Source organism: Parasteatoda tepidariorum, chromosome 9 (assembly GCF_982258835.1).
Source record: "Parasteatoda tepidariorum strain Cologne lab strain chromosome 9, Ptep-v5.0, whole genome shotgun sequence".
Taxonomy (NCBI): domain Eukaryota; kingdom Metazoa; phylum Arthropoda; class Arachnida; order Araneae; family Theridiidae; genus Parasteatoda; species Parasteatoda tepidariorum.
In genome coordinates this window covers 79857545-79869897 of record NC_141763.1, presented here as the reverse complement: position 1 = coordinate 79869897, position 12353 = coordinate 79857545, and the positions used below count along the sequence as shown (strand labels likewise).

The following is a 12353-nucleotide window of genomic DNA, read 5'->3' as shown; positions in this document are numbered from 1 at the left end:
TAATTTTTCACCTCATTGCTTTCTGCTCCATTATATTTGAAGTATTTTATATTAATGGAGTTTTTTTTTAAAGATTTTATTTTCTTATGTTTTTTCCCAAAATAATTTTTTATACTTTTATAACCTTCGTTGAGCAGCCAACCCAATTTTGGGTTTACAACTACTAATGTTCAACTCCATTGCCTTGCAATTTTGAACCTATCCGAAAGAAAAGGAAACTCCTGGATCAGGAACCACAGAGGTATGATTTGTTAGGGGAACTTGGAGGATTTGGTGACTCGACAGATTTAACGTGCATCAGTCAGCATTTACTACACGGAGAGTCTTCGGCCGGTAGGGATCGAACCCACGACCTCTTGGACATGGGCCCAGTGCCCTACCAACCAGGCTGTCCCGGCTCCTTCAAAATAAATTATAAATATATAAGTAAGAGCCGCGGTGGCTCAGGGGATAGAGCGTTCGCCTTCCAGTGAGGTGAACTGGGTTCGATCCCGGCGATGGCTGGTTGATACGAATTCCGCATCCGGCTCGCACCGACCACAGTGCTGACGTGAAATATCCACAGTGGTAGACGGAACATGGGTTAGAGTTCCCTTGCCGTGAGGCTAACCGTGGAAGGTTCTCGTGGTCTTCTTCTCCATGTAACGCAAATGCGGGTTATTCCATCAGAAAGTCCTTCACGTAGTCAAATTTCTTTCAATATTTCATCCAGGTGTTCCCATGTCTTCTGGATTGGGTTCAAAATTACAAGGCTAGGGAGTTGAGCATTGGTAGTCGTGAACTCAAAATTAGATCGGTTGTTCATCGATAGTTATAAGGGATTTATATAATACTAGCCAAATACCCGTTTTTCGTACGGTATGAAACACGAATACCCGTTTTTCGTACTGTATGAAGAAAAAAAATCAATAAATCAGTACTAAACAACCCTAAGAAACCTTGCTCAAAACTGAAAGACATATACCAACACACTTAAAGAAAGCTAAAACAATTCCAATATTTTTTTTTTATTAAATATCATATTTTGTCCTTTCCGACGGATTTACTTTATTAGATTAAGCAAAACACGTAGTATCTTTCTCATCAAAATAAAAATTATATGTATTCATTTGTTGCTCGAGATCAACTCATGAATTTTCCAAAATCGATCAATTTTTTTCGGTACGCATCTCTTCGGAGGGACCGAAAAAAAAACCCTTAATTACAGTATCTACATCAAAACTGTACAGTATTAATGCAGTTTTAACCGGTATCAGATAACTAATATGAAAATATGTTGTTTCTAAGTTAGTACATTTGGAACCTATTAAAACTGCGCCAGTTTGCTTTACACGAGTAGTGCCTATTACCAAAACTAATTAAGCATCATTGACGCCAATGATAGTATGCCAATTTTTATGTTTCTACTAAACGAATTAGTATAATTTCTTCGTCAATTTTGCATCTTAAGTATAATACATAACTTATTTTTTATTTCAATAAGTACCTATTACGAAATTAATTAAGAAAAATTGTAGTCAATGATAGTTTGGCGATTTTTTATGATTCTCATAAATGAATTAGTAACATTTATTAATTAATTTTACTGCTTGATCCAAAGATAATTTTTTAACTTCAGTTAGTAATTATTACAAAAACTAATGATACACAGCTGGAGTCAATATAACGATTCCTTACTGTCCGGCTAAACGAGAACTTTTTCTACACTAACTTTGCTTATTAACACATAGGTTATTATTTTTATTTAAATTAGAACTTAGTCCCAAAAACGCTAGCGTCAATAATGGGATTAAAATTTTTTACGCTTCACATAAATTAATTACGCCATTTCTCCTTTAATTTTGCTTTTAAGCCCATGGCATTTTATTTTCAAGTAGTGCCTATTACTTAAATTAATGAAGCATTGCTAGCTTCAATTATAGTATGGCAAAATTTTAGGTTTCCCTTAAACTAATTAGTATTATTTATCTAATAATTTTGCTTGTCAATACACAACTTATTTATTTTTATTTAAAAAAAACTTTGATTTTTAATCATTTAGTTTTATGGAGTTACTTTTTTATAGCATAACTACATAAACAAAATAAGCACGTGTTTAATGCAACTTTAGAAATGCAAATTTGGTGATGCAGTTTTTTTATGTTAACGCGTTTACGTTAATTATTGAGTTCATTTGACATTATGAATAGAAAATAATTTGCTAAAAAAAGAGCAAAATACTAATTTTTTATTCGTGACAGCAATAAGCTATGAAACTTTGCATAAAAATATTTGAAAATACAGATTCGGTTGCAGTTCAATTTTTACCAATGGCGAATTCCAAGATAATGAGAAAATTTAATTTTTTAAATGCCCTTGAAGATTGATCGAACTACAATTTTTGAGATCAATGATTTTTTAGATCTGGGAATAAAATTATCTCTTCCATCTACTGTCCAAACCTCAAAACGCTGGCACAAACCACTATGAAACAGACGAATCCTTCATCTTAATAATATAGACCAGTGACCACTCTCTTATATGCGGCTGCGTTTGCCAGGAAGATAAAATAATCTCGCTTGAAATGGTTGTCGAAGGAATAAGGGGATCTTTTTTCTTATGCATTTGAAAATAAATTAAAAATCCTCGGTTTGTGTCTTAAATAAAAGCGAAAGGTTCGTTGCATATGTTTATTTACTTCCGAAGTTAATATCTGCTATAAATTTTCGGATGTTACAATTAAAATTTTCGGGTGAGATAATATGGCAAAAAATGGGTTTAATAATTTAAAAAAAAAAACAGGAACCAAATTGTCTTGAGGAAAAAGGCGATGGTTGAATTTGATTGAAAAAGTCGGAAATTTGTGATGAAAAAAAGGACTAAAATTCTAGGTCGTATCGTTTGAACTCGATGGGTATTTAAGTCAAGAAATATCGCAAAAAACTCTCAAAAAACTCACTTGAAATACACCTGAAAAAATACATAAAGTTTTAATCAAAAAATCTAAATGAGGCTTCGAAATTTGCTTACAATTGTACTCATTTTTCTGAATGGCATATTTTTAACGCCTACGGTATATCCATAATCAGACTTGCAAACATATACACAGACGGAGAAATTATTTTATTTTATGTATAGATAGATATTTAATGTCGTATATCTTAGTAAAAGAAGGTCTATATTTCATGTAATCACAGTTATCTCAGAAATTATCAGTATCAAGTAATATCTCAAGTATAAAATCATATCAACGAAAAACTTATTTTTAATAAATCAAAGGGCATTTTTGTTACATAAAGAAAAATAACAAAATCCAATCAAAGAATATTTCGAGGTACTGAAACTAATTTGCAAGCAAGAAATACATATTATACTGTACGCTAAAGAAATTAAATAAAGAAATTACATAAATGACAATAAAACAAACGATACATCCTAAATAACTTTCGATACAGCACTTTGTTCTTCATGTACCAGGACTCAATCTTAATGATTCTAAAGGTGCGACATCAAATATGCAATTAATTAGTCCAGAAGTTTAGATCCCTCAATATCAAACTTATTTTTTGCTTATTTTGCTATGTTTCGAGATCTATTCAAGCGAAGTGAAAAATTTTTACTCACTAATATAAAATTCGTTTTTCCAAAGGTAATTCCATGCAAAAAATAATTTTAATAAATACTTATTATTTTATTAAATAATAGTTGAAAAATTTTAAATTGTTACGTATACAAATTTTTATATTATTAAAAAAAATGTATTTTAATGTGGCAAAAGGCAAAATTTAAATTAAAATGGGTCGAATACTGTCTAATTTTAAATATATGACTTTTTTTAAATTCAATTCAGGAATTATTCGACTAATTCCATTTAAATTTTGCAATTTATATAATTAAAAAGTATTCTTTAAAATTATGTAAAATTTTTATACCTTTAATACCTTTCAATCCAAAGTGATAAAAAATAATAACTATTTATTAGAAATTGTTTTTTTTTTTTACATAGAATTACTTTTAAATAGCGAATTTTATAATTGTGCTCAAAAATATTTTAAATTCGCTTAGATACGGAGAAATACACTGGTTATCATAAATTAAGGAAAATTCACAAAAATCGCGATAACTCAAGAAATTACACATGGAATTTTATGAAACTTACCCACAATATACAACACATAGTAAGGTATTAAACAACATAAAAAGAAATTATCAGACATTAATAGTAGTATAGAAATTAGCACATGTATAAAATAAACAAATTGGAAGTATCGGTTTGCAATAGAAAAAGTACCTTTAATATGGAATATGATTGCCTCTAGAAGCAATACAGCACAAACAGCGATGTGTGATGCTTTCAATTATGCGGTCTATCAGTTCAATAGGAAGTGAGAGCCATTGCTCTTGTAAAGCAGTTGCAAGCGTGGCAAGGGTCTGAGGGGGCGGATTGATGGCAGATACACGCCTCCCTAGAGCATCCCAAACGTGCTCGATAGGATTCAAGTCCGGGGATCGAGCTGGCCACTCCATGCGAGTAATTGTTTCCTGTTGAAGATAATCATCAACAATGCGAGCTCTGTGTGGTCTTGCATTATCGTCCTGTAACAGGAAGCAATCACCAATTGCCCCGGCATATGGGCGCACATAAGCATTAAGGATGTTGTCTCGATAAACCTGAGCATTCACGGTTCCCCTTGGAAAGACATGGAGGTATGTGCGCCCTCCTAAGGATATGCCTCCCCAAACACAGACACTGCCTCTTCCGTATGCATCTCTTTCACGGATGTTTGATGGATGATAACGGGTCCCAGGTTCTCTCCATATCAAATAACGTCTACTGTCACTTTCTAGACTAAACCTGGACTCATCCGTAAAGAGAACAGGCCTCCATTGATCTGACGTCCAGTGGACATGTTGTCGGGCCCACTGCAAACGGTCTCTCCTATGGCGTGATGTGAGCGGCACGCAAATGGCTGGTCGTCTCGCATACAGACCACCTTCGTGGAGCCTTCTGCGCACAGTTGACGTTGACACCAACCTTCCGGTGGCTGCAGCAAGAGAGGATCTAAGATGTGTCGGAGTAGCGGTTCTATTCCTGCGTGCACTTAATGTCAAATATCGGTCATCGGCACTGGTCGTAACAGTTGGCCGTCCTTGACTGAACCTCCTAGATGCCGAATCTGTGGTTTGAAATTGCCTCCAAAGTCTATGAACCACAGATGGACTCACATTTAGCCATCTGGCCACTTCTGATTGACTCTGCCCTGCCTCTAGTCTCCCGATGGCTCTCCATCGTAGTTCTTCAGGCAAATGATGCCTAGAGGTCATTATTACGAATTGGCTATCTCAGATTTTCAATGTCGCAATCACAGTAAAATTTGTGTGCTTTCTCTCAAACTTGGACTTTTATGCTCCAGGCAGATGACGTAAGCCGAGTGCAGCGCCACTAATTTGCATATTGCAATTTTACTCAGCTACTCTTAGTGGACAACATATGCAAATTTTGCACGGTTTGGCTTACTTTTGAAAGAGTTATCGCTATTTTTGTGATTTTTCCTTAATTTATGATAACCAGTGTATGAAAAAAATAAATTTAATATTAAGGGATCCAAACTCTCGATTGGTGTAGCACTTAAATTATTGAAAGCATATTTTTCAGATTGGGACTACCCCCAATATCTTGAGCAAAGTTGGCAAGTTTCTGCCGAGGTGGTTAAAACCACTGGTAGAAACCGGCTAAAACTGGCATGGCAGAAACCCTTTTCTGACACATTTGTGGCAGAAACTGGAAGAAATTCAGAAAATGATATAAAAGTTAGTACTAAGATTGACATACAATGGATAATTCATAGAAAAAACAATTAAATGTTAAACAAAGTACAATTTATTTACAAAATTATCACCATTCAAAATCAAATATTGCATTGTTTGCACTCTGCAGTAATCTATAACAAAAGACAAGTTTTGATGCAGTTTCTAAACCTAAACAATTTCTCAATTTGCTATGTACAAACGAGAAATTTGAGAAGATTCTCCCAAGTCCAGCAGAACTAGCAGGCATTGCCATTAAGGAACAAGCGAGATCTGTGAAACTTTATGAATCAGTGAATCTAACCAATTATATTGCCTCTTACATGCAGCAAAGATTAAAACTGTTACTGTTATAATAATTGAATTGTTGCCATGCAAATTATGTCTCGAAAAGAAAAAAACTATTTGAAAATAGCTCTATTCAGTTATGTTAAGAGTTAAATGATAATAATTACTGAATTTCGGAGCTTAATATAATAAACAAAAATCTAGTATTTATATTTATTATTACATTACTTTATTCTTTATTTTATATAAGTATTTGATATACTGCACTCTTTATATTTGATGCAAACAAAATGATATATATTTACAAACAATGAATTAAAAACTTTGTTACAGTTACATGGAGTTACATTTTTTAGTTTGCTTAAACAAAATGTCATAAAGCAATTACTAAAACTTATATAGACGTTTTTTTTAGTTTCGGCCACTTTTTCTGGTTTTTACAGGTAATAACCAGTTTCTGCCACTGACATGGCAAAAACCAGTTTCTGCCGGCAAAAAGCCAACCCTGATCTTGAGGGTCAGAAATCCGAATCCGTTGGAAAAAATGTATTTATTCAGAGAAAGTATGTTTTTTGCTCATGATTTCGTAACTTAAAATATTGTCCGCACTTACTAACTAGCATTTTTGAGGTCACTCGTTTAACTCTTTATATTTACCAAATTATTTAAAAATTATCAAAAATCCCTTTAAATAACGGCTATTTCCCTCTATGATAATCATCTGTTCAATATTTAATATTATTTTCCAATTCTTTCCAAAACTTTTAACTTGGGGTTTTCACCAAGTAATAAAATTTTAATTAAAGTTAAACTTTTAATGATTTTTTTATAGCTAGTTGAAAATGTCAATGAATCAGTAAAAAATATGAAAGATGATAGTCGCCACACATGATAGTCGCTATTTATCAATATCAAGATAATTTTCCTTTTAGAGAGGCCGTGAAAACCTCTTTCCACAATATTTGTATTAAATATCCCCAGTATTGATACAGTTTTAATGAGAGTCAATTTTAATATAATACAGTGTACCTATATTAGCATGTCTGGTTTTTATCAAAGCTGCACCAATTATAACAGTGAGAAATGCACCAGAATTAATTTAGTGTCATTGGCGTCAATAGTAGCACGCAGAGTTTTTTAAATATTTTTCTTAAATGAATTATCATCATTTCTCCTTTTGAATATATTATCTTTTATTCTTAATTTTTTTGTGGAGATAATTTAAAATATAGTGGGCTAAAATAAAATTTTTTATGTGTAAATAAAATATGATAAGATAAAAGGCAAAATTAACGGTAAATAGTCTTTTAAAATGGTTTTTGAAAGGGGCAAGTTGATACAGAATTATTCATATCTATTTCATTGCTTATCGATATTTCACCATCAACAAATTTCCACATTTATCATCGGTATTCAAGGGGGGACCCCACCCTGAATATTTCAAAAATTCGAAAAAAATTTTTTTATTGCATTTTTCGAATCTTTGTACCCTTTCTAATATCTGTCTAAAACGATTTCTCGGTACCTAACTTCGTTTGGAAGCTGTACCGGAAAATAGAGAGTCGTCGCTAAGCAGGTAGAAAGCAGGTTCGACCGAATTGGGAGGGGCGACATTCGTTTAGTGTCTCATCCATTCTGTTGACTGTATATAGAAACTTATTGTAGGCATTTCATTTATCGACCATTATATATATGAAATTGCCGATTGGCCTGTGAAGGGGGCAGGAAACTGTCCTTGCATCAGAAAGGTTCTGGGTTCGAATCCCGGGCAAGGCATGGATGTTTCTTTCTCTCTATCTGTGTTCTATGTCCTTTCTCCTTTGTGTGTGAATGTGTGAATGTGACCCGCCCTATAAACGGGTTGTGGTAGTGTGACGTGGGCGACGCTGCTCCATCGCCGTGGCTTCGCCACAGGTGCCCACTGGGTAACGAAAAGAGAGTTAGCAGTTCTGGCACTTTCTGTGGCCAATGGACAATAGTACCAAGTGCCCACCATAAAAAAAATGATATATATATATATATATATATATATATATATATATATATATATATATATATATATATATATAATTTTTTTATGGTGGGCACTTGGTACTATTGCCCATTGGCCACAGAAAGTGCCAGAACTGCTAACTCTCTTTTCGTTACCCAGTGGGCACCTGCAAGCTCACTCGAGCAAGCTCATTAACCAATAGTAACTTCTAAGATTTCCCTTTCTTCTCTAAATAGAGACATTTTCGGATTATTTGCAAGATTTTCCCTACCAGAAAGACTGATCCTGAATGGAGTTAACATCACTTTTCGCTGGTCTTCCATAAGAACATGATCTAAATAAAATACATCTGATTTCATTAAAATCCTGTGTCTGTTTCCCTGCTCGGTCCGACTGCATCATTTTACATATATATATATATATATATATATATATATATATATATATATATATATATATATATATATATATATATATATATATATATATATATATATATATATATATATATATATATATATATATATATATATATATATATATATATATATATGAAATTAAATTTCCCCTACCATAAGTCAAAACTTTAAACTCGTTTTTCTCAAAACGCTGTTTTTTGACCTGGCCTAACGTTTTTCTCATAATCTATACAACGAAATAAGCTGTTCTTTATTTCAAATTACGTAAAAATATATTCTTTAGAAAGTAGAATAGGATTATTTTGATATTTTTATATTTCGATTTTTTATTAGTAGTTTAATGAATATTTTTTTAATGAAGAACTCAACTTTTTTTTTTAAGTTGCCGACATTTGGGTAATTGTGCGAATATCTAAAAACCGCTCTGCTACTTTCTAGATAATGTCTTTATGGTTCAGAAAATCTAAACAAAATCGTTTTCCCATGTTTCAGGACTTCTAAATCCATGAGGCCAGAGAGGTGCTACTTTTTGATGACCAGCCACACACGGAGCTGCCACCAACTTATTTTTTATTATTTTGTAAACGAAAAATTTTTTCAAAATAGACTTAAATTGTAGCTGAATAATATAAAAAAAGCAAGGAGTCTCTGCATTGTTTCTATTACTTAAAAAAAATTCAAGAAAAACGTTAATATTTTACCATCTCAGGGTGGGGTCCGCCCTTAACTCGAAGAGGTTTAAAAATTGATTTTTATACCGAGATATACTGTACTTAAGATTTTATTCATCTAGGAAAACTCTTCAAATGAAAATTTTAACTAAAAACATTTTTCATATTTTCATACATATTTTTGTTTCACTACTCGCTAAAAACATCAGCAGGGTCCGCACTGAGCATTCGCCACCTCGCCAAATGCGATAAAATCGTAAATTTGGGGAATAAAATTGTATTTTGGCGAAAGTATTATCGAATGATTTTTTTGCATTGTAAAGAAACTATATATTTAACTCGATCCTCAAAGTTACCACAAAATGAATTTTCTAAATAAATCAGTATTTTATTCGCCTACGGTAATTTTAGGTATTTTTGCCGCTTAACCAATTAGAATTGCATCAAAATAATATAAGCCGGAAACCAATTACCGTGAAATAGTATTCTATAAAAAAAAATTAATCTTAAAAAATTGTAAAAATTTGCATTTGGTGAAGACTTTCGAAAATTAGTGAATATCTTTGATATTTGGCTAATTTACTGGCTAATAATTTGAAATCCTTAACGCGGGTTCAGCATCAGTTTCTTCGCTTCTGATTTATAATTGCAACACTCCTGAAATCCTGTCGGAAACAAACTAACAAATAAATAAACAGCATAGAAGTAATGATCATGAAAATGGGAACTATTGATGCAATTACCAGAAATATCGATGATCATAATGTCTAGAAATCAATAATTTTACATATTTATTTTCAAAAATGCATTAAATTTTTCTTCTTGTCTGTAAAACATATTGCGAGAATTAAAATATTTAAAATTTATTTCTCATAACGTACAATTTTTTATTTATTTACTTGATACTTCAGTGATGTTTGAAAATATTCTTTGAAAAGCATATAGATCGAAATTTTCTCATAATTTACATTTTAAGAAACCTTTTTCCAAAGGTTGTTAATCCCATGAGAGGAAATAAATCAATACTTGATGCACTAAAAAAAACATCCAGATCTCTTCTCGGAATCTTTTATTCAAGAACATCGCTAAAAAGTTTCGTTACTTTTTTGATCTTTTTTTGAACCGTTTTTTTTTTTCCTGAATGATCTGATACAAAAGAAATGCAGCTTATCGGATTGCTTAAGTTTTAAAATAGTTCTTTTTTTTCCTGATTTTTGAATCATTATTTTCGAAGGTAAATTATCTGAATTTTCTGCTTGGGTGAATAAAATGGGGTTTAAAAAAACTTTTTCGCAAAAAATGTTTCAAATACACTTTTTGTATAACTGAAAGCTACGTATATCATCAAAAATTTAATTTTATTAAATTTTGAAGTCTACAATTAGTTGTATAATGCAATTTATACTAAAAAAGAATGCTTCATGTTTGGAAAAATCTGACAAATTTTTACTTATTTACAAGCAGGCAACCCAGTAATTCAGGAACAAATATAAGTTGTTTTAAGTTTCTTTTACCGTTATAAATCAACTGTTTTAATATGCTTTCTTTAAAGAATTTAAAACACTTTTCAAATTCGCTTTAACCCCTTCTTTCTCGCTCCCGTGAAAATGACGGCCTGAGGTTTCGCCCTCTATTTCTCGCTCCCGTGATATTGACGGGCTGGAGTGTTCAGTAGTAACGTGCCAATAAGAATAGAACTAATTCATTTCTTTTGCCCGGAGAGCATTTTTTTTCTCATTTTGCACACCAGATGGCAGTACCAGGATATTTTTAAGGTAATTGTAGATAGTTAGTTTATTTTAAACTAGCTGTCAGCAATAATCAAATACGTAATACAAATACAAAAGCCAAAGAATAGGCACTTTTATGACCACTTTCTTGAAAATTAACCGATCGTTAAGGGGTTATGTTAAGAAAAAAAGAGTGTGTAGTGCACAAAAAAAAAACGGAATACCCTGTATAACTTTTCATTTAACGAACGGATCCTTACGTACTCAATCTTCATGGTTTAATTAGTTGACTTCAAATAGGCTTATTAATTAGTGCAGACGATATTTTAATTTGCAAAATTAGACACAAAAACGTACTTTCTCTGAATAAACATACTTTGTTTTCCAGAGAAATCGAATTTTAAAGAAAGTCGAATATTTATACTTTGATTTTTCAGGAGCTACTAAACCGATTTCATTCAAATTTTTTATTTTGTCTCCTAAAATCACGTTCTTTAAAATGATGTAAAAATTAAGTTAACATTTTTCCAACTGTTATTAAATAAGATAATGAAAACATAAATAATAATTAAAAAATTATTTTTCGAACGGAATTGCTTTTAGATGAACGAATTTTATAAATGAGTGAAATTTTTTTCAATTCGCTTAAAAAGTTACGGATATGTGGTGAAGTACTCAAAAAGCAAAATTAACAATAATCAAATTTTCGGCCATTTTTCTGATTAAACTATTTTGACCATACCTCCTTCCCACTCCATATTTTGAGAGTCAAAAATTTAAATCAGTCGAAAAAAAGGTAAGTTTATTAAGAGAAAGTACGTTTTTCTGCCAGAGTTTGCAATTTCAAATATCAGCTTTAATTAATTAGCATATTTGAGGTCACCTCTTTCAGAGGGGACCCCACCCTGAATATTTCAAAAATTCGAAAAAAAAATTTGTTGCATTTTTCGAATCTTTGTACCCTTCCTAATATCTGTCTAAAACGATTTCTCAGTACCTAACTTCGTTTGGAAGTTATACCGGAAAATAGAGAGTCGTCGCTAAACAAAATCGTTTTCTTATGTTTCAGGACTTTTAAATCCATGATGCCAGTGAGGTGCTACTTTTTGATGACCAGCCACACACGGAGCTGCTACCAACCTATTTTTTATTATTTTGTAAAAGAAATTTTTTTAATGTAGACTTAAATTGTAGCTAAATAACATGAAAAAAGCAAGGAGTTTCTGCATTGTTTCTATTACTTAAAAAAATTCAAGAAAAACGTTAATAATTTACCATCTCAGGGTTGGGTCCCCCCTTAAACAAATAAAATTGAATCTCAGTGTATGAAAATCTGATTATCAGATCAAAAGTTATTCAAGGTGATCCCTTTTTTATCGCTCTGTATATCGGTCAAAAATTTATAATACACTTAAAAATAATGGATTGTCTTTACAATATTGTTTAATAATGTCATTCGAATTAG

At 31.9% G+C, this 12353-nt stretch overlaps 1 long non-coding RNA gene across 1 annotated transcript in view; it reads left to right on the top strand.

Moving 5' to 3' along the window:
• The window catches only part of LOC147804270 (uncharacterized), a 79762-nt gene extending 70677 nt beyond the window's left edge, over positions 1 to 9085 (top strand). Inside the window, exon 2 of the long non-coding RNA XR_015429369.1 lies at positions 8980 to 9085. This is a non-coding gene — a long non-coding RNA (uncharacterized LOC147804270). The remainder of the gene's footprint in view (positions 1 to 8979) is intronic.
• Positions 9086 to 12353: the final 3268 nt, after the last annotated feature.